At 32.8% G+C, this 25970-nt stretch overlaps 1 pseudogene across 1 annotated transcript; it reads left to right on the plus strand.

Annotated features, from left to right (window-relative positions):
- Positions 1 to 2754: 2754 nt before the first annotated feature.
- LOC109813728 (F-box protein At2g26850-like) lies at positions 2755 to 13978 on the plus strand (annotated as a pseudogene). Its single transcript, XR_014428165.1, has 7 exons — positions 2755 to 3435; positions 3535 to 3596; positions 9352 to 9524; positions 9868 to 9942; positions 11185 to 11366; positions 11762 to 11837; positions 12054 to 13978. The product of XR_014428165.1 is annotated as an F-box protein At2g26850-like (transcript).
- The last annotated feature ends 11992 nt before the right edge of the window (positions 13979 to 25970 follow it).

A 25970-nucleotide genomic window follows, 5' to 3' on the forward strand; every position in this document is an offset into this window, starting at 1 on the left:
AAGGAATTAAACCACAAACTTCCTTTACCTTTATTTCTTATCAAAGAAAGGAGAAAAGGAAGAAAAAACAAAACTCAATAAACCCCCAGGGATCAACTTCTATCTACGTTTCCAACCTCTTTAGTTGAAATGCAAGCTTCTACCACTTGATCTCAATTTTAGGGGAGGATCTAGATGTTTTTGGTGTAGTCAGAAGAAGAAATGATCTTCATTGTCTTAAGAATTTATCTATCTAAAACATCTGTTTAGAATTTAGAGAAATGAGCTTATGAAGTTCATGTTCTCTTAAAAGACTAAAAATATTGGTTTATGTGCTATCCTTTAAATAGTATCTTTGATCTTGTTGTAGTATTTTGATGTTCCTCTGTGCCTGATGTTAATGATGAAGTGTTTGAGGTGTTGTTCACTTCTAGGATATACTATATAAACTGGGTTATAACTTTAACTGACTTTATTGTCAGTAAAAAAAAAATGTTGAAATGACCATCTAACTACATTGCTCAAAAACAAAGTTGATTCCAAAACAAATTTTATTTCACCCAAAATAACCAATTTAAAATACCACTTTCTTATTAGTGTATCATTTGACATTAATTTTAAAAAATGTCACCACACTTTTATATCTCCTATTACATCAATATATCTTATTTTTGCATTTGTATGAATTACATTTTCTAGCTTTGCTAAACATTTTCGGGATTTCTTCCTCTAATATGAAGCTTCAAAGGAAAAAAAAGAAATCCAAGAAACTTTAAATTGTTTGAAATGGCATATATGAATAATTCAATTCAGTTTTGCATATTAATTTTTGGTAGGTACATACAATGCAACAAATTCCATGTAACATCTTTTAATCTGAATTCATGAATTCGGTTTCAAGGCACATCTAATTGCTCTTAAGATAAATAATGGGACTATCCTTTTAAAATAAAAAATAAAAAAAATAAACAAACGGCGGCAGTCAATTCAAAGTTTAACCAAACCGTCATGGCATCTGTACAATAGGCAATTTAGAATTATTTCTACAAATAATACACCAAAATTAATTTTTTGTGACAATTAATTTATTCTTTAGCGATTATATAAATAACCATTATTTTTTTTACCATCATTTAAATAATGGCTGGTGTATCCAGGATTGCTAATACTATTACCGGTATTTATATAAAATGCTGGTAAAGACTTACTAAATTGTCAGGAAAACTTTTGTTTAGTGACAATTCTAGTAGTCATTTTAAAGGCTATTAAAAGTTATTTTTTTTCAATTGTCTCCTTTCCATTCATTTAGTGACTTTTATCTTTTGCTAGTAAAACGTTAAATAATTTATTCCTATAATTTTCTTTCCTAAATTCATAACTTATATAATTTTTTATCTCTAGTCGATGCGGGATTTGTAAGATGAGTGTTATCTTCTATTTATATATTTTTTTAATTGTCCTGTCACTACAAAAATGTTGCTTGTTAACCGACTCTGAATCATAAAAATCGACGTAAATCGACGAAATATTGTCAATTTTTCATCAATTTTTGTCTGACGCTAAATAAGTCAACACAACTTTTTTGTGTCGGCTAAGCCATCGATAACAAATTTATTTATTTTAATTTTTTTATTGTCGGTTAAGTCGATACTATGTCGACACAAATTTTTTTTTCTTTATCTTCTTTTTCCAACTTATCATTTATTCGTTCGTATTTTTAACATTCATTTGTATTTTTAACGTTCCCAGAACTCGAGGTCTTAAGTGAACTTGATAACCAAGTGCACTAGAACAAATTATGCGTATATAACATTGAAAAAATTATCTATATCTCTTTCAAAGCACGTATATTGTCGCTATTTTAAGATGTAGCGTCGGTTTTTCCGATAATATTTGCATCAACTATTAGCCGATGCTTATTTTTTGCAGCTATTTCACCATTTTCTTGTAGTGTGTCTCTTAAGAAATGTGAGATTTATAAGGTGAAAGTTGCTCTCTAATTGTTTTGTAGCACTATTGAACTTGATAATAGTAGGTGATTTGATACCAATTTAAAATAGTGAATCAGGAGTCTAACTCAACCCTATAAAATCAACTTGTAAGGTGATAGTTATTACTCACTTATATATTATTTAATTATCTTATCTCTAATCAATGTGGGACTTAAGTTTTTTTTAATAAATAATTATTGCTAATAGTAAACTTTAGTGTAATATAAATACATTTTTAGTGACTATTATATATTAGTCATTAATATTTTTATTATATAATTAAATAATGACAATTAAATTATTATTATTAAATAATTATGGTTAATAACAAATTTTGTTGTAGTGAAATATGATTTCTGAATACTCAAAATATCACCGAAAGAGAAAAAATATATATACATATATATATATATATATATATATATATATATATATATATATATATATATATATATATATATATATATATATATATATATATATATATATGGATAGATAAATAAATAAATATAACAGGTAATAAATAAGTATTAAATTAAATATGTCTTCAGGTAAATAGGATGTTAAAAATTCATTTCTCTCATTTCTATAACAACAACTAAAGATTAATCCTTTACAATTGTAAGGACCACAGAAGTACATTTAATTTGTCTCTTTGAATGAAGCTTTTTTATTTTATTTTATTTAATTTTTTTATATGTAGTTTAAAATTAAAACCTCTCTTTCAGTATGATGAAGAGACACAATCATCCTCCAATTATTTTATTATTATTCTTAAACATTCCAAACATTGGAATTGGACGTTGAACTTATCGGGTCTTTTGTGTCTCACTCGCTAAACGGAGAGGCATGGCCGGCTTATTAGTAGGTGAGCGCAAAACAAAGAAATTAATGTGATGACCATATCATTGACAATACACACAATTCTTTGCTTGATATCATATTAAAGTTGGTGATCACTTCAACCTTAGTCAGGACTCAGGGTAGATTGATTCATCTTCTCTTTTTGTGCAAAAACAGACATGGAGAACAATATTAAAAATAATAGACCTACGTACCTCTTGGATTTGCCTGAATCGACCTTACATTTCATTCTGAAGCGCCTTTCTCCAATAGAGCTTAGCACAATGTCAAAGGTGTGTGTTTATTTAAAGTATAGGTGTCAAAGCGATGACTTATGGGAAAATCACATAAAAGAGAAATGGGGTAGAGTGATTGGTGAAGCTGTTTATAAGGAGTGGGAATGGCATATAACAAATGCCAAACAAGGAAATTTATTGAATCAAGAACCAATAATCAAACTGGGTCACTGGGTTCTTTTACTGGTGTTTGGCCTAACCTATATCTTGGTTCATACTTGGAAGATTGCAAGCTTCTCAATGGTCAATTGTCGAACAACTTCTTCATGTCTTTGTATTTCTCTCTAGAAAGTGGCAAGTTCTGGTTTCCTGCTGAGGTCTACAAGGTACGTAAAACCTGGAACTAGTATATATATTGAATGTGTAATAACATTTTAATTTATTGCATCTTGTTATTTTAAACAATTCTTTCTTTTAATTTGTAGGGGTTGATGATTCACAATGGCTTGGTTAGCTATGACTCTGAATCTAATACTTTTCAAGCAAGGTATGCAAAAAGCCGACATCTTCAAAAATCCCAAATGGATATGTGGAACTTTTCGTTAATATGCTTTTGGTCATACATTTAATGAGATTTAATAATAATTTTACCTTGTGATCTTTCTCATTAATATGATGCGACAACAACTAAAAAGGTTTTAGACAGACTATGTATATAAATTAAATTTTTGTTAATTTTCTTATGATTATACATATGATATAATTTTATATATAATAAATATATTGTATGATGCAAATTATCTTAGAAAATGAGTTTAATGCTAACTCTTTCACAACATCAGTTTATTACTATTATTATGTTGCGACGACAAGTGAATTCTTTAGATATATGAAAAAAATAAGTTTTAGACTAAGTATATAAATTATAAACTCATTAATGTTCCTATCATAATTGCAAGTCATAAATGTGAAATATATGTAACAAAACATATTAGATAATTTTTTATATGATCAACATACTGTCTGATTAAATTATCTAAAAAAATGAGTTTGGATCTAATTTTACCTTGCAACACAGTTATAATTAAGGTGATAATTATCTCTAGTTAATTATATTTTTTTGTTGACTTTACTATTATTATTAAGTTATGACGACAAGTGAATTCTTTTCTGATGTACGAAAAAAATGTTTTAGATTAAGTATATAAATTATAAACTCATTAATGTTATTATCATAATTGCAAGCCATAAATGTGAAATATATGTAACAAAATATATCAAATAATTTTTTATATGATCAACATACTGCATCATTAAATTATCTAAGAAAATGAGTTCAGATCTAATTTTACCTTACAACACAATTATGAGATGATGATTATCTGTACTTAATTATATATTATGTGAGATTTAATTTTTTTAAAATAAATTTGGTAAAAGTGTCGAAACAGCACGAGTAATATCAACCATATGATCAAATTGAGTGGTTTAAATAAGATTTAAGTATAACAAATTTTATTTATTATAGTTTTGTTTCATAAAACTCCCGGTAAACAATTATAGTCGAAGAAAATAAAAGATAAAATTGTTGGAGGAAAGAGGTGAAACGTAACACGAAACACACACTCACAGAGGCAAGGGAGAGAAAATTATGCTTTCTTATTCAGTGTATTACATTTTAGCACAAGGGTGGTATTTATAATGTTTTAATCACTTCTAACACCTCCCCTTGATTCAAACCAATTACAAACTAACAACATTCAAAGACTCTCTCAACTCTTTAAACCTTTCACTCTTCATGGATTTAGTCATAATGTCAGCTAGCTGTTTCTCAGATCTGCAATGCTGAAGTCTGATCCTCCCCTTGCTTACTTGATCTCTGAGGAAATGGAATTTCGTGTCTATATGCTTGCTTCTACCGTGTGACACAGGGTTCTTAGCCAAGTCAATTGCTGATTTTCTATCCACCAGCAAATCCATTGCTTCACCAGTAAACACCGTTAATTCTTTAAGTAGAGAGGATATCCACAAGGCTTGACAGGCAGCTGCACAGGCTGCTATGTATTCGGCTTCACAAGTAGACAATGCTACTACTGTCTGCTTCTTAGAACTCCAGGATATAGGTGATCCTGACAGCAAGAAAACTTGTCCCATGGTGCTCCTTCTGTCAACTAGATCACCACACCAATCAGAATCAGAATAGGCTACAAGGTGTAAACTATCATCTCCTTTAGTGTGATGAGGAAACAAAATGCCATAACTGAGTGTTCCTCTTAGATACCTCATGATTCTTTTAGCTGCAACTAAATGTGATTGTCTAGGATCACTCATAAATCTGCTGACCAACCCAACACTAAAAGCTATTTCTGGTCTGCTGTGACAAATAAACCTCAAGCTACCAACAATTTGCCTGAACATAGTTCCATCAACAGAGCCTTCATCTTCGCTCTTCTCAAGCTTCACATTCAATTCAGCTGGAGTCTCTGCTGGTTTGCACCCCAACATTTTAAATCTCTTCAGAACTTCGGACACATACTTCCTTTGATGCATAAAGATGCCTTTCTCGGTGTAGGCAAATTCTATTCCCAGAAAATAGGACAGGATGCCTAGATCAGTCATCTCAAATTCACTCTTCAAACCTTGCTTGAGTGATTCAATAGCGGTCAAGCTACTACCGGTGATGAGTAAATCATCAACGTACAAACACAGTACCAAGATCTTAGTTTCACTTATTGTTTTGATATACACACCATGCTCAACTGAGCATTTCTGAAAGCCAAAACCAGTGAGAAAGGAGTCAATCCTTTTGTTCCACGCCCTTGGTGCTTGCTTTAAGCCGTACAAGGCCTTCTTCAATCTCAAAACCTTCAATTCTTTACCTTTGCATATGAAACCAGGAGGTTGTGCGACAAAAACTTCTTCATCAAGTGGTCCATTTAAAAACGCTGACTTAACATCCAACTGCCACAGCTTCCAGTTCCTCCAACTAGCCAAAGCAACAATCAGCCTCACAGTTTCCAATCTAGCTACAGGAGCAAACACCTCTGAGTAATCTATCCCTTCCTTCTGCATGAAGCCTTTTGCCACCAACCTAGCCTTGTGTTTAGCAATTGACCCATCAGATTTGAATTTAGTTTTGAAAACCCATTTAACAGCAATAGCCTTTTTATTCTGAGGTAAATTCACCATCTCCCAGGTATCATTCTTCTCAATGCTCTTCAGTTCTTCCTCAATTGCTGATCTCCACACTTCCTTAGAGATAGCTTCCTCAAAAGTAATGGGTTCCGTGTCTGTCATAAGTGCCATATGCTGAACCAAATCACCTTCCTCAGTAATTGCACAATCATGATAGACCTGATAATCTCTAAGTCTTAAAGGAAAGCTCCTGACTCTTGTAGGTCTGTCAGCCACCGTTTGAAGTTCACTGTTGACCACTTCTTGATGTGTCTCTTCAACTAGATCCTCATCTTTCCATTCAAAATGAATCTTCGGTATTATATCAGAAGTAGACTGAAACTCTGCCCATGAACTTGATTCATCAAAGTAGACATCTCTACTAAATAAAACTTGCTGATTCTTGGGATTGAATAGCTTGTATGAACCAGTGGAGTTATATCCAACAAAGATCATTGCCTCACTCTTGTCATCCAACTTCTTTCTCCTTTGATCAGGAACATGTCTGTAGCATAGAGAACCAAAAATTCTGAGATGCTTGACTGAAGGTTTGCTTCCTGACCAAGCTTCTTCTGGAACCATGGAGCCAAGCCTCTTGGTTGGACACCTATTCAGAACATACACAACTGTCATGGCTGCTTCACCCCAGAAACTATGAGGAAGATTCTTCTCTTTAAGCATACTTCTGACCATGTTCAAGATTGTTCTGTTCCTTCTTTCTGCAGTGCCATTATGTTGGGGAGTGTAAGGAGCAGTTACTTCATGGACTATACCATGCTCCTTGCAAAAGCCTTCAAATTCTCCAGATGTGAATTCCCCTCCACCATCTGTCCTCAGAATTTTAATGCATTTTTCAGATTGCTTCTCCACCAGGGCCTTGAAATCTTTAAAAATGCTGAACACATCACTCTTGGCTTTGATTAGGTAGAGCCACACCTTCCTGCTCAAGTCATCAACAAAAGAAACAAAATATCTATTTCCACCTAATGATGGAGTGTCAATAGGTCCACAAACATCTGAGTAAACAACATGCAGTATTTCACTAGCCTTAGAAGCAGTAAAATTGCTGAAGGGATTCTTGGGTTGTTTGCTGATTAAACAGTTATCACACATTTTCTTAGGGATTTTAATTGAAGGGAGACCAGTTAACATTTCCTTGGATTTCAAGAGACTCAAATCTCTAAAATTTAAGTGGCCTAATCTAAGGTGCCATAACCATGAATCATCTGACAACATAGCAGCGGAAAGACATTGAGATTCAATGGTGTTTAGGCTTTGCTTTATCATATATTTCTAGAAATCCTTTAACTGAGTTTACTGAGCATCCTTTCTCCAGAAGTTGACCCAGACTGATCAAATTCGTGGTCATTCCAGGAACATACAGTACTTCTGTAATCACTGTTTGTCTTCCATCTTCTCTTTTGACTAATACATTTCCAGAACCTTCAACCTGAGTGGCTCTATTGTCTGCAAATTTTACAATACTCTCTTTCTTTGGATCGAAATTGACAAACCAATCTCGATGCCCGATCATATGATTGGAACATCCAGAATCTATGTACCATTCTTCATTGTTGTAAGATTCTGGATTGGTGATCATCATCAACATCAACGGTTGTTCTTCAAGATTCGCTTCATTATCTTCTTTGGCCATGTGTGCTTGATAATCACCATGTGATTGACTCCCCCGTTGATCTGTGCGACCTGGTGCAACTTCACATTCTGCAGAAAAATGTCCAATTCGATCACAATTAAAGCATTTAATTCTTTTCCTATCAATTACCTTTTTCTTTCCTCCTCGCCAATTATTGAAACTCCCTCTTCTATTTGAGTTTTCTGGTTGATCTTGTTCAATCTTTCCTTGGTCTTGACTTTGATTATTTTTTTTTTTCAAAGCCACCTCTGAATCCTCTCCCACGGCCTCGTCCTCTGGAGTTTCCTTTGGAGTTGTAACGTCCTCCTTTTGAGGTTTGAGCTTGCAGTGCTTGATGATTATCAGACTTCACTGAACCTCTTTCAATGAGTCTCTGCTCATGTGCCTCAAGAGAACCTTGAAGTTCCTCTACCTTCAATTCCTCGAGCTTCTTTGATTCTTCAATGGCAACAACAATGTGGTCAAATTTGGGATCGAGTGTTCTCAGAATTTTTTCTACGATTGTTTGATCTGTGATTTTCTCACCACAATTCTTCATGGCATTCGTGTGGGTGATGATTCTGTTGAAGAACTCAGCTATCTTTTCATTATTCTCCATTTGCATCAATTCGTATTGACGCCTCATCGTCTGCAATCTCACCTTCTTCAATTGCTCTGCTCCTTCACTGCATTTCTCCAGGATCTTCCACGCTTCTTGCGAAGTTGCAGCACCTGCAATCTTCTCAAAGTGCGCCTCATCAACACATTGATGAATCAAGAAGGTCGCTTTACAGTCTTTCCTTTTATTTTCTCTGTGAAGCGCCTTCTGTGCATCTGTCGAGTCTTTAGTGAGCGTTGGATAACCTTCTTCGACGATTTTTGCAACTTCTTGATAACCCAGAATCGCCTTCATCTGCACACGCCACCGATCCCAGTTCTTTCCATTGAGAACGGGAAGATTTGCCGGAAAATTCGTACCCGTTGAACCCATCGTGTGTCTCGAGAACCCCTTGAACGAAACCTTGGCTCTGGATACCAATTTTGTTGGAGGAAAGAGGTGAAACGTAACACGAAACACACACTCACAGAGGCAAGGGAGAGAAAATTATGCTTTCTTATTCAATGTATTACATTTTAGCACAAGGGTGGTATTTATAATGTTTTAATCACTTCTAACAAAAATGAATCCAATTTCTTTCATTAGTTAAAATTAATTCATACATCTCAGCTTTTGAAGAAGATAGATGAACGAGCCTTGTTAGTTGAAAGGCATAAGTTGAAATGTAAAAGTAGATACTGGAAAGTTTATCCAAACACGATGCCTATATAATTATGAAACAATCTAGATTGGGATATGGTTATACCAAATGATGAACTTTTACTCAAGTAAATTAAAACAGTTTTTTTCTTTTCTTTTTCAAGTAACGTTAATGACTTGGTTTGCTGAGCTTATTGCGTATGATTCCATTTTTGTGATTAAGATAATTTGTGTTAGGTATCAAAGTGGAGGTTGGCGAAGTCTAGGGAAGAATATTGAGTGGGATATGGTGAGGGTTCCTGCAGTTGATTTGCCCCCTTATGTGATTCACGTCTCTGATTGTTTGGAAGACTTGACACCCGAGGATCATATTGAGATCCAGTGGAGAGCAGATACACAATGTCCTTATGGTAAGTTATATAATAGAGGTGGATATTTCTCACACTTTCTCATTTTTGTCTTGAACATTTTATGCTAATTTTTAATCTTTGATATTGAATGTTTTTTTTTTTTTTTTATAAGCAAAAAACATAATATTAAAAAAGGGAGTACAAAGGAAACTCCAACCTATATACAAAGTTAAGATAACTGTTAAATATATATCAATGGCTCATTTAACCAATTTATGTACAAACGTCATTGAATGGTTTTACCTTAGAGAAACAAAATCTATTATTCATGTAAAGAGTTGTGACATAATCTATTATTTTCGACATCATGTAATACAATTATAAGTTGTAAGTTGCATTGCAGATTGGTGGTATGCTGTTATTGGTCACTTGGACTCATGTAATGCGAATGAGAATTATTGTCAATGTCATAGCAATGGTGAGAGATCTTTTTTTTATTCCTTGTTTTCTCTTGGATGAATTTTCGATACCAATGAGCATGGGAAAAAAATATGCATTATGATAGTAACTAAGTTGTTCAACACACATTCAGAATAACCTTTTTGTTATTTAAGTCTTCAAGATATTAGTATAGATACCAATAAATTTGGAAAGAGGCCAAAACTATTGAAAAATATTATTGAGACAAACATCTAATAATTTAATAAATTCAGATCCGATTTTCTCACTTTAGATGTAGTAATATTATTTTGGTCGAGTGACCTTTGGTATAAAAAAAAATGTTAGAATGACTTTTTATGTTTATCTAATTAAAAAATAAAAAATAAGTAAATGAGTTGAGGGGAAAAATGCTATGTAAGATAAACAATTTTTTTTTATATTAAATTTTTTGAAGAAATGTCCAATTCTGATCATTGAACTAAAGTAAAGTCATCTCTTGTGAGTGAAAGATATATGATTTCATCAAATACAAGTTTTAATTTACTTTTTAACAAATGTTAACAACAGATTATCTATCACATTTTTTTAAGTAAATTTTATAAAATTTATAGTTTTTTTATTTATTTATTAATTTTTTTCGGATCATATAAAATAATCTAAGGCAACCTTTATTATATAATGGAGGAGAGTAATTTATAACCTTTTTCATGACTAAGGCTAAAGTGTACCACCTTAATAGGTAGTTAATGCTAGTTCATGAATTTTATTCGTTAGATTAACTTTAACCTATAAATGATATGCTACATCTACTACATTTGATTATTCATGTTTCCAACTTTCTATAATTTTTTCACCCCTTGCCGATTGTAATTAGAGAGATTTAATTTCTAAAGAGTTGTTGTTATTATCTTGAACTTTTCCTTATCTACCGGTTCCACTCTTATCTCGCCTAGGAAATCTCCTCCACTGCATGCCCCCAGTTGTGTGACTCATAAGGAGTATCTAATGGCCAATGGCCATGTGAGCTTTACCATTACTAGAGCAGAAAAACGAATGTCCCATGATGTTCCCGAGGGGTTGGTGTTTCCGAACCAAATAACGATTGTGGCAAACTGATTTAGGCATAGTAAATGGGTTGGGGGGTTCGCGAGAGAGGGTTGTATAACAAATAGCCGTGTAATATCCAGTTAATTTCTATATATGTTCCTGGTAATTAAATGTTTACTTTTCTCTGATTTCAGTCAATGCCTAAATTGCATTGATAATTTTTTTGTGATAGATACATTGATCGTGGAGTTCCGGCAATACCGTGAAGTATCAAACATGAGACGAATAAGGTTATCTAGGAAGATCAATGGGGAACAAGGTGATCAAACAAGAGGATACTATGGAGGAATTAGAAAGCTTCACAATGAAGATGAGATTGGAACGTGGAAGAAGCTCTTCCCACGTCAAGTTCGGGTATACTATACTAGGAGTTCACTTGTCACAATTTTGCATAACTCATGGTTCTACATTCCTTTCTTTTGAATAGGCTTAAGGGGGGGAAAATAGTTTAAATTTAGTTGTCGTGTACTCTAATTAAATTAAAATAATAATAATAATAATAAAGAATCAGAAGAATTTTGTATATGTTGGCTTGCATTTTGTAATGGGTAAATAGACACCTGGTTATACACCATGAAAAAATAATATAAGCAATAAGTGACATATGTATAATAATCGTTGTACTCGAGGTAACGAGATTGATCACGCTGACTAATTAATGTTAAATCATTTTGATTTCATTTTCAAAATTATTGCTAAAAGAAAAATGTTAAAACAATGAACTATTTAATCTTTTTATTTTTAAACAGCAATTGGTGCCTATGATGCATATGGCTCCGGTGGCAGCACAAGTCCAAATCCCCTAGATTTTGAAGCTAATGTCAGGTATATAACAATAAATCTATTTTTTCTTTGTTGGGTTTGTTATTTTTTAAAGTCTCTCATTTCATTAGTTTGAACTACATACGCACAATTTACATAATTTTTGTGGTATTTTGAATGAACCTTTTAGTTTTACACTGTAATTTCTCTTTATGCTGATAACTCGTAACCATGTTTATTAAACTCTAATTCACATTATCCTTTTCTGGTTTCTAACAGGCAAGATTTTATCCCAGGGTTTCAACTGCTTTCTTCGTGAAGAAATTAGTTGGGAATCAACTTTGCAAATAACAAGCTGCTGAAGCCGATTGTTAAGGAAAAAACATCATGTTCTAATATATATATTTCACCTGAAAAGGAAACATCTTAAGTAACAGGTTGTGGGGTATTTTGAAATTAAACATGCTCTAAAGCTATATCCCAGTGATTATTATTTTTTTCCATACATAATATAACATTTCCAGTTTTTTCACTAGTTTGTTTTTCCAACATAAAATGTTATTACTTTGCAATGAATGTTAGAGTGGACAACCTTTTTATGTGACTTGTGTACCATTTTTATGAACCGTTGGATTCAACTATACCCACAATAGGATGATACATTCGTATGTACTAGAATTTTTTTTTCAGTCCCTCTTCCACTGCGGTGGCCAGGTCTCTCTGTGAACAAACGACATCCTGCAAATATAGGCAAAATATGATAGTATTTTCGAAACAAAGGAATAGTAAAAACCAGAGGAATGGTGGAGTATAATTTATTTGAATAGGAGGTTAATCAGAGTGTGGAGGTGAATGCTTTTTGTTTTTGGACGAGCTATCGATGGAAGTGCTGATTGTATTTTTCTTCACACTCATTGTTTACAGCTCTTGCCAGTATACAGGCTTCTTTCACATGTCCCTGCACCGCCTTATTAATGGCTGTGGATGTGATGATTTTTTAATTTAGAAAATTTTAGTAGTAGTTGTATTTAATTCTTCTAAAATTTACTTGATCTCTCTAGTATTACTTCTTCTTATATTTTTCTAGAGAATTCACGTTACTATATTTGTTGGTAGTTTCTAGAGTATTTATGCTTATAAATTAGCAACAACTTCTGATACTCCTTCTTAATGCAAATTTTGGAAACTTCAAGAATAGTTTGTAGATGCTCATACTTTATTCTTGGTAGTGCTTTTGTAAATATATTGCAACTTGATTTTTAATTGTGAAGTGTTCTAGTCGGATTTGTTTAGTTGCATCTACTTCTATAATAAAGTGATATTTAATGGCTATATATGTGTTTTGTTATCTGATAATGGATTGGATATTCTTTGTCATCACAATTGTTGATTTGTTGTCGCAGTAGATTATTGTTGGTCCATCTTGTTGTTCGCTCATTTCATCAAGTGTTCTCTGTAGCCATATTACTTGACTTTAGTTTTAGAAATTGCTATGTATTTTGCTTTTGTTGCAAATTGTGCTATTAGTGCGTACTTCTTTTATGCTCAAGAGAAAATTCTTGATTTAAGTGAGAAGACATATCCTAAAGTATTCTTGATGTCATCTATTGATCATGCTCAATCACTATTAGTGAAGCCAATCATTTTTGAGTTCATGGTTTTATAGCATATACCAAACTTTTTCATTCCTTGTGGATATCTTAATGTTCTTTTTCCTACTCCATAGTGAATCTGGCTTGTCTTCTACACGAATCTTGATAGAAGACTTGTGGTATATATGATGCCTGGCTATGGGATATAGTAGACTCCTGATTAAACTCCTATAGTATGATGCACCTGCTTATGGTGCTCCATCATCTTTTTGTAGCTTTTCATTTACCACCAATGGAGTAGTAATAGGTTTAGAGTCGTACATCTTGAACTTATTCAATAGAGCTTTAGTATAATTCCTTTGAGAGATAAATATTCCTTTCTTTGTTATCTCACCTTTATATCGAGGAAGTAGTTCATTAAGCCAAGGTTGATCATCTCAAATGTATTCATCATGTCTTCTTTTAAATTCTTTAATCATTTCCATATTGTTTACTATGTAGATAAGATCATCGACGTATAAGGAAAAAATGAGATCATATTGACTCTTGTTCCTCCTGAATCCTTGATTAGTGACGTATTGATTGATTTTGTTGTACCATGTTTGAGGAGCTTGCTTTAAGTCATATAAGACTTTTCTTAATCTTAGCACTTTGCATTCATTACCTTTGTTGATGAAGCCTTGTGGTTGCTCAACATAAATCTCTTCTTCAAACACTCCATCTAGAAAGGCATATTTGAAATCTAGTTGGTAGATGTTTAGCCTAAAAAGTGTTAGGCAAACCTTTCTCCTTTATCATTGATCTAGCCATCTCCATGAAAGTGTAATTCTTTTTGTTTAAGACACCATGTTGTTGTAAAGAATATGCAACTTTAAGTTGTCGCTCAATGTCTTCATCTTCACAAAATTTGTTGAATTCGTGTGTGTTGTATTCCTTGCCTCGATCATTTCTAATTACTTTTATATGTTTTCCACTTTACTTCTCCACAAAAGTTTTATACTTCTTGAAGATTCTGAAATCTTATGATTTTTCTTTAAGGAAGTAGACCCACATCATTTTGGAAAAATCATCGATGAAAAGGATGAAGTACTTGTTGTAAAGTGATGGTGTCCTCATTAGTATGTAAATGTTAGTTGGATTCCAATAATCTTTTGCTCTCTTGGGTTTTTTGATAGAAAATGATAGTTTATGTTGCTTTCCTAGAAGACATCCTTCAAGAAGAAGAAAAAGAAGAGAAACCCTTTAGACTTTATCCTGAGCTTGAGAGTGATTCTTCTCTCAAGGAGATTATTATTTCATGTCCCACGGGACCTATTAAGGAAAACCTTACATGTCCTATGTATGCTTCCGACTCTCTTATTGTTGTTGATCTAACCTAGCTTAGGACTTTTCAATCAATTTTGTAGATCTTCCTTTAGAAGATAAGCCTACTAATGACCCTACCACTACTATTGAGGAAGTCACTCCTCTTACTACTCATATTTCTAAACCTTTTGCTCTCATTGTTGATCCTCCACTCCAATCTCTAGCAAGGACTTAATGTTTTACACTGAAAATTTGAATCTATCTTTACAATCCCCCATCTTTTATACATTTATCAGGTTAATACCTGCTCAAGGAATTCCTACTAAGGAAATTTCCTTTCAATTTTTACCTTTTTCTCCCTTTCATCTACTTCTTTCAGATGAAGGAGGAACATCACATGTGCCTACTGTTGAGAGAACTAATATTTGATTAAATGGTTGTTTCTACCATCCTCTCATACCTCAGAAGAAGAATTTTTGGGATTTGAGCTTGAAACCAAACCTTCCACTACTAGTCCTAGAGCCTCTAAATCCACCTGGAAAAGGTTGTCAGATATGGAGAAGTAAACTCGTCTTTATTGAAAAAAAGAACAAGGTTATCTTTTCGACTCAGGCTAAACTCCAACACCACATAAATGACTTTCTGGGACAAGTTTCTTATCTTTAAAGAATGGTTGGTTGCTAAATTGGTTTCTAGGGTTATTCTAGATATTCCTCCACCTTCATATGCTCCACCTCCCTTTAGAGAGGTAGATAACCCTTCCTCTAAATCTTTAGAGAACTCTTCCTTTTCCAACATAAAGTGAAGACCTTTTTTTTATAATGTCAAAAAAGGGGGTGGATTTTAGAGAATTTTACGGATTTCATGAGTTTCTAAGATTCAATTTTTAGGATTTTATTTATTCAAGTTATTTTGGGAAGACTATAATATGACAATTATTTAGTTGCACTTGATGTTCAATTTTTGTTGGATCATCAACTCATGTTGTATTTTGTTTATAATATGATGCTCATGGTTATTCCCATATTTGTTGCTTTAGATGGTCACTTTAATATTTGTGTTTAAGTTAACTAATTAATACATTTGGGTTACTGTATGTATAATTACGGTATGAATAATTGAAATTTGGGAAATGCGCATATTGAGACGGAGCCTATTAGAGATACAAATTGCTAGATCAAAGGGGAGTATGAAAATAAATTTGAATAATAATTGATAGGAAGCCTAATCACTATTAAAAGTGAACTAGATATCTCCTAAAAATTTGCAATAGAGGGAACAACCTAGGTCATTTTTTACAAAGACACAAGCACATTTAATTCGTATTTTAAAACACAATTAGCAAGGGAAGTTTTAGTATTTTAACACAGTATTTAATCAACAAAATAGATAATTAAGAATAAAAAATTCAATTGCAAAAGTACGATATATCAAGATTTCATTCGTATAGTAAAATTTTCATAGTTCAACAATAAATCCAAATTCTCAATCAACCTAATTCAATACGAATTTAATCGAAAACATAGATCTAAATATAGATCTATGAATTCCATCAAAACATGAAATGTAATCACAATTTTACAATTTTAATAAAATTCAAGAATGGTGAACGATTGAATTAGGGAATTTAGGTTGTTTTATGTCTAAATCTAAATTTATATCTAAAATTGATCTTCAATCTTTGTTCTAGATTCAAAATAAAATTCATAATCATGAAAAATGAATTAATGAAAAACCTAAAATAGAGAAGAAGAGAAATAGAGAATTCATTTAGTAAAAAGATTGGGAACTCAAAATTTATTATATAGATTGAAAGCTTGAATTGATTAACAAAGTAGTCACGCATCATAATCATGTTGTAACAATCCAATTTGTATAAGTAGGAGAGGAAATCTAAGAGAGAGAGAGAGAAAAAAAAAATCAAAGACCCAAATCACTAAACTAACTAAATACATCACCAAACAAATCCTAACATTACATTCTAAAAATAAAAGTAAAATATTGTACATGGCTACAACTTTGCAACATATTTTTGGGTCACTTAATGTTTGAACTGGCATTTGCTCTCAACAAAGAAGTTATAGAAATGTCTTTTTTCTTTTACGTGACACCAAATCCAATGTTGGAAACTCTAGATATGGTCTGCATAAGAAATAATGTCAAAACGGGGTAAAAAAAAGAGTTACAAAAATTAACTAAAATTTACAATCAAGACCAAAATCACTCATTAGAACAAATCAAAGCTAATATATCATAATATGATACTAATAAAAGTCAAATAAACCAAAAATAATGCATAGAAAGATATACAAAAATTGGTCTATCAATAAGCAATGTATGAAAGTAAATCTAGATGATAAGCAAGAATGAAAATCAATATGGTTGATAACCAAATTGAGTAAGTCAATATGGCAATAAAGTTGAATAACAAGTAGATTGAGTAATACAAAATTTGTGAAATAACTTCAATGATTTAAAAAATATATAAAAAAAGAAGAAAGTTATAAATTTTTTCCTAACATTTGTATTTAAGTTTTGTCATTATCAAAACGAGGGACATTATTGAATGTTGCCTTAATTCAAGCTTTAATAATGAAGAGTTATCATGAGGAGTACTTACAAATTTGTTCAAGTGTTCCAAATTTATGTTATTTGGTACAGAAGCTTAGTAAGTGTTATAACGCAAAAGCTTCAACTGGTAGCATTCAAGTTACTTGAGTTGTTATGTAGCAGCATGGTCTTAATTAGTTGATGAGCATACAATGACTACTAATCAAAGGAGTTCAAGATGAACATTTTCTCTCAAGGAAAATACCTTAAAGAGTTAAGCTTAGAAGTTCACTTCTTTGAATCACTCATCAAAAAGTTTCAATTAAAACTCAATTTCTCAAGAGATTGGTACTAAAGTCTCTACTCAGAAGGTTGTTCAGCAGATAACTTAGAAGGCAATAAGTTTTGAAGCAAATTTTTGTAGAGAACTCCACTTTTATAATTGTATCAATCTTGTAATAGAGAAAATGAATAGTGAATCTTCCTTAGTGGTAGCTCCAATTAGGAGAAGCTGATGTAACCATAGTGGAATGCTAGGATACATTAACCCATTTTTTGTAAAAGCCTGTCATACCTAGATCTGAGTTGTAAAGGTGTAAGTAGGAGAGAAAGAAGTCAAAACTAGGTGGTTTTGCATTCTCATAAGAGCTGGTTGTGAGGTTGGGTATCTCGATCAATATGTCGTTTAGGGAAAAATATCAACAGGTGGTTAAGTGGAAATCACTAAAAGTAGGTGGTTGTGTAGTGAGGAATCTGTATGAATAGGTTGTTGAAGATGTAAGTTGAACAACAATGACTGTGTTAGTGGAAAATCTCACAAGGTTGTGTAAAGACTAGATCTAGTTTGGGATGAACTATTATAAAAATTCAGTGTGCAATCTCTTTAAGTCTATCTACTTATTTGCTACATTTACTTCATTGCTTTATATATATATATATATATATATATATATATATATATATTATTGCATAATATTTTATCAAAATTGAACTCTTTAGAAGGTTTTTTCGTAAGAAAATTATTTTTTGAACACTTAAAAGGTTAGCTTCTGAAAGATAGATTTTCAATGAACAAAATAATTCAACCTCCTTCTTGTTTCCTAACATTCACTTCAAGGAGAAGATGTGGAAAAGACATATAAAAACTCTTAGTCACAACCCAAAAATGGACAGGTTTTTCAACTTTGGTCAATTCAAGCTTGAGTTGATGGTGTTAGCACGGGGAAATACATGTTTGATCGAATTAAGAGCTTAGACCAAACATAGGTCAGGCTATCAATGTAATCGATCAAATTAGACGGTTTGGTTTGACTTTAATAACATTGAGTGTTATGGATAGAAATTCCTGATTTTCGGTTCTTTTTGATTTTTTCTCACACTTATTGATTTTTCTATGAGTAATGGAATCTATCCACCCCATTCCGGTGTGGTTTAGAGTGAAAGTATGAAAGAAATAGAGATACAAGAAAAATTAGAGAGAAAAAATAATAGAAATGAAAAGTGATGTGATGAGAGAAAAAAAAAGAGAGATAAGAAGAAAGTTATGGTGGAAGTTAGATGAAAGAGAAAGTGGAGGTATGATTAGTTTTTTCTTTATCACTCTTTTTGGTTTCTTTATGTTCTTGTTTATGTTCTACTTAAAATTGCAATACTCAACCTTAATTTTTGAGTGTCAAACGAGCATTCTTTTATAGATGAATCTCTCCAAGCTCAACCCTATAACAAAAGTTATATCTGGGTAAAGTTTTACAAGTTTTATTTCATCTTACAAATAAGACGTGATACAATTAATTAAGTACAAATGTATTTACATAAAGAATGAATAAATTTTGGTACAAGATGTTTTCTTTTTTCGTAGTTAGTCCATCATTCTTCATTTTTGTTTTTGAAGTTCTTTATATAGTAGTTGTAGACATATTTCATTTGGGCCACCCCGCTAAGGACGAAAAGACACTAGGACTTGAAGAGCAACCCTTCAACTAGGACTTGAAGAGCAACCCTTCAAGGCCAAATAAAACATTGAAACGATCCAAGGCAGCACCAAGAGGCCTAGAAGGCTTGAAGCTAGTGATTAAGGCGTGGAACGACTGTTCCCACACTTGGAATGGCTATTCCCAAATTCAAAATTTACATAGCAAACCCTAGTTAGAAATGGCCCTACCCAAACTTGGAACTATCGTTCCTAATAGAAAAATTGCACTATAACCCCAATTGGGAGCAGTCTATTCACAAAGCCCAATTTAGTGTAATTTTGAGGGCCAAAACGACCATTCCAAGCATGGGAACAACAATTCCCAGCCTCTGGGAGCCTACGTAAGCGTGCCCAGGGCTCAGTCTTCCACACTTCACACACGGTTGAGAAGTTCCTGTGTAAACATTTCCTTCTATTTCTCTATACTTTCTTGAGTGTTTGTGAGGTCATTTTAGAGCAAAAGGCTGCCAAAATGCACCTTTGTACCATGACATTTGAAGATCTCTTTATAAAGCTTACTTGGGAGGATTTTATCTATTCTTTCTCTATCTCTTCTCTCTTTCACTATTTAATTGTTTCATTTATAACCCTATTGGCATGTGATAAATTAGTAACAATGTAGATAATAAGCACTCAATTGACCAATAAAAAAGGGGTAAATATTTAATCATTATTCATTATTATGTTAAATTCATCATAAGGGTACCGAGTTAAGGCATTGTGGGGTGCCTAATACCTTCCCCAAGAGTAACCGACCCCGAACCTGATTCTGGCTATGAAGGTCGTAATCTATTTTTGAAACTCTTTCCTTTCTCTAATGTTTTGAGTAAAATATTAGAAGTGACTCCTTCAAACCTTTTTTCAAAAAAACTATTGGTGAAGAATTATCTAGTCCTCAAGTATTCCTAAACAGATGAAATTTTCAAAATAAAGTCTGAACCATATGTGGGAAAGATCAGGATTTTTTGGTTTTCGATAGTAACCTAGATGAAGATGATCGCTGCAACACCTTGAGGGCTCCTCACAAGCTTATTTCATCTGTCTTCCTTTTGAGTCCCTTGAGGTGAGAATTGTTTGTTGGAGCATTAAATACTTACTTGAATTGCATTTCACCAAATTGTCATTCTTATCTAAACAAGGAAGCTACTAATCAACTTTTTAAGAAACCAAATGGATGTTATGTGGCGTGTGTCAGCGAATAGTAGGTTCTACATCAACTTTTATTGACTTTCTCTACAATTTCAAGGATTCACCTGTCCTTGTTTCTTATGCACAACATAACTTCATTCACTTTAACATATTTATGAGTTCCAATGAGCTTCCTTTGTTTGATTTGTTAAGGAGCCGATTAGTCATGAACTAAATAGTCATCACTCATAATAAATGATACATATTTAAGACTTTATGGAATAAGATTGTATACTTTGTCTAATAACGCATCATTTGTCTAAAGGGTTACGTCTTATGCTTCGTTTGATGTGTATTTTGCAAAAATATTTTTCCTTTAGAAAATCATTCTATTTGTTATCATTAAAACTTGAAAACTTTGTAAGATTTAAGATCGTCTTTCGACTTAACACGTGATTTTGTTATAGGAAAAATGGGATTCCCAATGACACAAAGGAGATGGATAAAAGAATCTTTATTCATTGCCTTACTCTCAGTTTTGGTAAATGGATGTCCAACAAATGAGATGAGGATGGAGCATGGTTTTAGGCAAAGGGTTCCTCTATTACCATTTTATTTCTTTTGGTAGTACAAGGTATCAGCATAATGATGCACAAAGTGGTGGAAACAAAATATTTTTGTAGGGGCCCTATTCAAAAGGATGTAAAATCCAATTTCACATATGCAATTTGAAAATGATACTTTGACATCCAAGGTTAAAAGTTGGGCTAGTATTTGGGTGATTAAGGTAGTGTTCTAGTTTTTTAAATGGTAGTTGGGCTGAAAGTTAGCTATCATAAAATTAATGTCTTTTAGTGGAGTTTAATGTAGAAATTAGTTGTCTTTAAGAGGCAACATTGGTTCTAAATTATAGAGTTGGGAAATTGCCTATGAAATACTTAGGTTTGCCAATCAGTGCCAATCTAGGGAGTTTATCTACTTGGGACCAAGTGGTAAAAACTATTCAAAAATGTTTGTCATTCTAGTCTAGTAAACAACTAATTTTTGGAGGTTGTAGTGTTTTAATAAGATTTGTCTTATATTTTATATTGGTCTATTATCTATATTTCTTCAAGGATTCCATAGGTATCATTTATGAAATTAAATCTCTATTCAAAAATTTCTTATGGGGTTGAGGAGGCTAAAAGAAAGATTCATTTGATGGCATGAGATAAGATTTGTAAAGAACAAGAAGTTAGAGGGTTATGAGTAAAAAAATATGAGAGTTTTCAACATGGAATTATTACAAAAATAGAGGTGGTGTTTGTTGTTAGAAAAAGATAGCTTGTGCTATAAAGTGTTGCAAGGGGTTTACAATTGTAAAAATGAGGAAAGAAAAATGGGTCAGTATAGTGGCAAGATATACGAAGGCAATGCAAAAAAGATCATGGTAGAGGAATTTGGTTGAGAAAGTTTTAATAGAAATGAGTAAGACACTTTATTTTGGGAGGATCCATGGATGGGGATGGAGTGTTGGAAATAAATTTCCAAGGTTGTACTCCATGTCAAGCAAAAAAGAGGCAAAGTGGAGATTTTGGAAAATAGGTTGAAGGGTCATGGTTGTGGTCTTGGCCTCTTAGGATAGGAGGAATACATTGTTACAATGGGAGAAGGATATGATTCAACTTTTTAAAGGGGTGGTAGTAAAAGGAAAATTACAAGAAGAAAAGAGGATAATTAGAGATGGAAATTGGAAGGGGATGGTGTATATCAATACAATTGCATATAGGGTAATTTATGAAGAAAAAGAAACATCTTATGTAGAGAAGTAATGTAGCTTGTGGAAAAAATATTCACTATCAAAAGTAACAATTTTTATATGGAGGTTGTTACAAAATAGGATCCCAATTAAGGATAATTTGTGTAGGAAGGCAATTCTAAATTGCATAGGTTGTTACAAAAAGATTGTCTTAGGTGGAAACACATTTTCAATGAGAACATGACCTAGAAGGATACCTATTCCTTTGTTAGAAAGTCATAGTCCAAGGTTAAGTAGGGCAAGAAAACTTGGAACAAGAACATTCCTCTTTCAAAGACTTTTATCTTTTGAAGATTAATTCATAAAAGAATACCAATTGAGGATATGTTACGAAAGAGGGGGATCGTAATTACTTCAATTTGTTTAAACTATTACAATGCCCATGAAACTATGATGAAGATTTTCACAATCTCTCCACTTGGCAAGTGAACCAAGTTTCGATGTAGTAATTAAATATCGTCCTCAGGGATTTGAGTGTTTAGTAATTCTTGCTCTAATGATTTAAAAGAGAGTGATGTTAAAATTGCAGATGAGTGAAAACAGATTAGAACAACACAAAAAATAAACGTAGTAAAGACAATGATTAAGAAACAAGGATTGGTTCAGAAGTACTTGCTAACTCGTAGATCTTCTTAAAATAAATGCGATTCTAATTCCATTATTTCCACGTTCATTAAGTTATCCAACAAGATTCCTCAAGATTGAATCCTAAAGTCATTAAGCTCAAAACATGATTCCTCTATGTTTTAAGTTTAACACTTCGCATTAAGAACAATGACTTGAACAATGTGACTAACCAAATCAAGTCTATTCCTAGAACAAGAAGTGATTAGGTGCAAGATTCAGTTCGGGTTTTCGAAAACGTTTTTCAACTGGATTCAAAAACCAAAAATCATACAACGGGTGATCAAGCCGATATAAGCATTAAGAGAAGAATCAAGCACAAATAATGAGATCAAAATGCATACATTTAAGAAGAAGAGGGGTTAGTAGTTACATCCAACCAATCCTTAATGGAGTTTAGCCACACATGGCCATTACAGGATCAAAGAGTGAAAAGAAGAAATTACAAAGCAAATGATGAAGAACTGGAGTGAATCTTCGTTCCCAAAGGATCCAGCTTCCAAATCTCTGTTTTCCCTTCGTTCCTCCTTCTTCTAAGCTTCTCCCCTGTTTTTCTCTGTATATCTTCGTCTCCCTCTATTTCTTCACTTTTCCCCTTTTATATGAGCTTTAAAATAGGGGCAAAGAGTGATTTTTCCTCCCACGGCTGCAGCTGTAGATCCACGGCTATGGCTGTGGAGAGTCCTTCAGGGTGAAGAAACCTCCAAAGCTGCAGCTGTGGTTTCACAGCTATAGCTATGACAACTCCTTCAATCTTAAGGAACCTCCAGCGCTGCAGCTGTGAAGCCACAGCTATGGCTGTGGATCTCTAGAGTTTTTTCTGGGTCCTGGGTGCTCCATGGCTTTAGCTTTGAGTTCACAGCTTTAGCTTCAACTCTCTGGAGCTTCAAATTGTATTTCAGATTTCCACAGCTCGAGCTCCAGATCCACAGCTATAGCTTCAAGTCTTTGGAACCAAAAATGAGCATTCCAGATTTCCACAACTATAGCTGCAGAACCACAGCTATAGCTGCAAGTTTCTGACCTTCACAATTTCTCCCCAGATTTCCACAGCTCGAGCTCCAGATCCACAACTATGGCTGTGGATCTCTGCCTAGCCAAAAATCCTGCAAAAAATGAGGAAATTCCTTAAGATTGCTACTACTCATTTACTTTTATAGTATAACTTAATTCTTTAAATTAAAGGGGTGAAATAACATACATATTATCTACAATTACCCAAAAAGAGTGCCAAAAGTTGAGTGCAAATCATGCATAAAAGACACTCAACAAACTACATATCACTTTTTTTTCTACTGTCCATTTGCAGGCCAATAATGGAACTGGTTAGCTGTAATCATTGATTAATCTTTCATAGGTGTAGATATTATTTATATAGTATCAAATAAAACTTGAGTATTGATCTTGCTAGCATTGTATTGCTTGCTATTATTACCTATGGCTTGACAAAAATCTTGATAGCAGAAATCAAATCAAGTTTGAAAATACTTTTATGCCTTGCCAACATATTAAAAATATATTTTTTTTTTGCTATAAATAATTTTTGTTCTATTGCAACCAGGTAATGTGTGATCTACGATATGTGAATTCAAAATTTTAAAGCATTCTCTGTTTCTTGCAGGCCAAGGAAACTAGAGAAAGTCATACAAGTTGACTAAATTCTTCGTCCTTAGGGTTGGATTAAAGGAAATACTGATGCAACATATGTAAAGCATGGAAAACTTTATTATTCTACTACTATATTCATATATTATAATGCAGATTTGGTTGTATTCTTTACTAAATCTTTGAATGTTAATTCTTTTTGTGGTCATTCTTTGGCACCTTAGACTTTGAGAAATAGATGGCATAATAGTTTGAAGTTTACCAAGAAGATCAAATTTTGATTCTCTCACATATAAAGATAAGGAAATTCATGTTGATAGTATAACAAATTTTTGTATTAGAAATACTGGATACCATTGGTGGGATTATGTACCTATTTCTATGATACATAGTTTTAGTAGTGATAGGTGTGACTTTCCACACTATTGATTTTCTTATGTGGGTTTGGTGTGCCACCCCCTCCCCACTTTTCTTGTATTCTTTTATATTTTCTTAATAATACTTTAGAAATATTGCAAATGATTGATATAGGTTGTGGTGCTAACCTAGTTAGAATCATTTTCTATATAGTGATGCAATAACATTTCTATCTTTTAATTAAAAAAAAGGATGTGGTGGGGAGTTGGAATCTACGATTCACTTGTTCTTTGAGTGCAAATGTTTTGTTTGATTGTAGAGGGATGTTTGAGATAACTTGATATATATATCCATTATTACATTATGACATATCATTAAACTTTCTACAATTTTAAGGTTTATTTGACATGAGATACAATCAATTTCACAAAGGGTGCGTCATATGGTTCACTGTCATATGAGTCATTTAAAAGGAACAAAACGATAGGATTTTTAAAAGAAAGGAAACTCAATTGTATGATATGTTGGAGACAACTAAGACTTCTGCCTAGTAATGGTTTAAATCTAGGAAGAAGAGGCTTTGTTATTCATTACAAAATTAGTTGAGTAATCCACTTCACTGTTTCAAAAGGAATGGTTAATATTAATTTGTTTCTTAGTTGTGGATCAAAGTTAGATTGGAGGCTTGTTGGCTTGGATGGGTGACTTAGGGGTCTATGAGTGAGTGGCTCGGACAAAGCAACGCGGTGGGACAAATGAAATATACTATAGTTATTGGTTATGTAAGTGATTTAAGTAGGCAACAAGTAATACGTGTATAACAAATTAATCTAGTTTAGGTTCAAGAATTTGCAGGATAAGGTATAATGTATAGATGGAGGAAAATTGATTTTTTTGTTATGCCAAATTATTCAAATCTTGGATTAACTAAATGCAACAAAAAGTTAAATAGAATTGTGAATTCCAATTTTGTATATTGTTCTTGCAGGAAGTTTGGAGTGACATGGAAGTAAAAGGTGTAATGACCAAAATTGCGACAAAAACAAGTTTGTCACAAAAAGCCTAGTTGCTTCGCCATTTTAGCAACCAAAATGGATTCAATCATTGTGTAGTGACTGAAAAGGTTTGGTAGCTAACAAAAATAGGTTCGTCTTTGCCAAATCTAACCACCTTTCTTATTGAGACAAAAACGGCGACTACATTTTTTTTTTCACTAAGTCAGTCGCTATTTAATTTAATTTTAAAAATTTTGAATTAAGTGCAAT

Source organism: Cajanus cajan, chromosome 7, assembly GCF_000230855.2.
Source record: "Cajanus cajan strain Asha chromosome 7, NIPB_CcT2T_4, whole genome shotgun sequence".
NCBI classification, from domain to species: domain Eukaryota; kingdom Viridiplantae; phylum Streptophyta; class Magnoliopsida; order Fabales; family Fabaceae; genus Cajanus; species Cajanus cajan.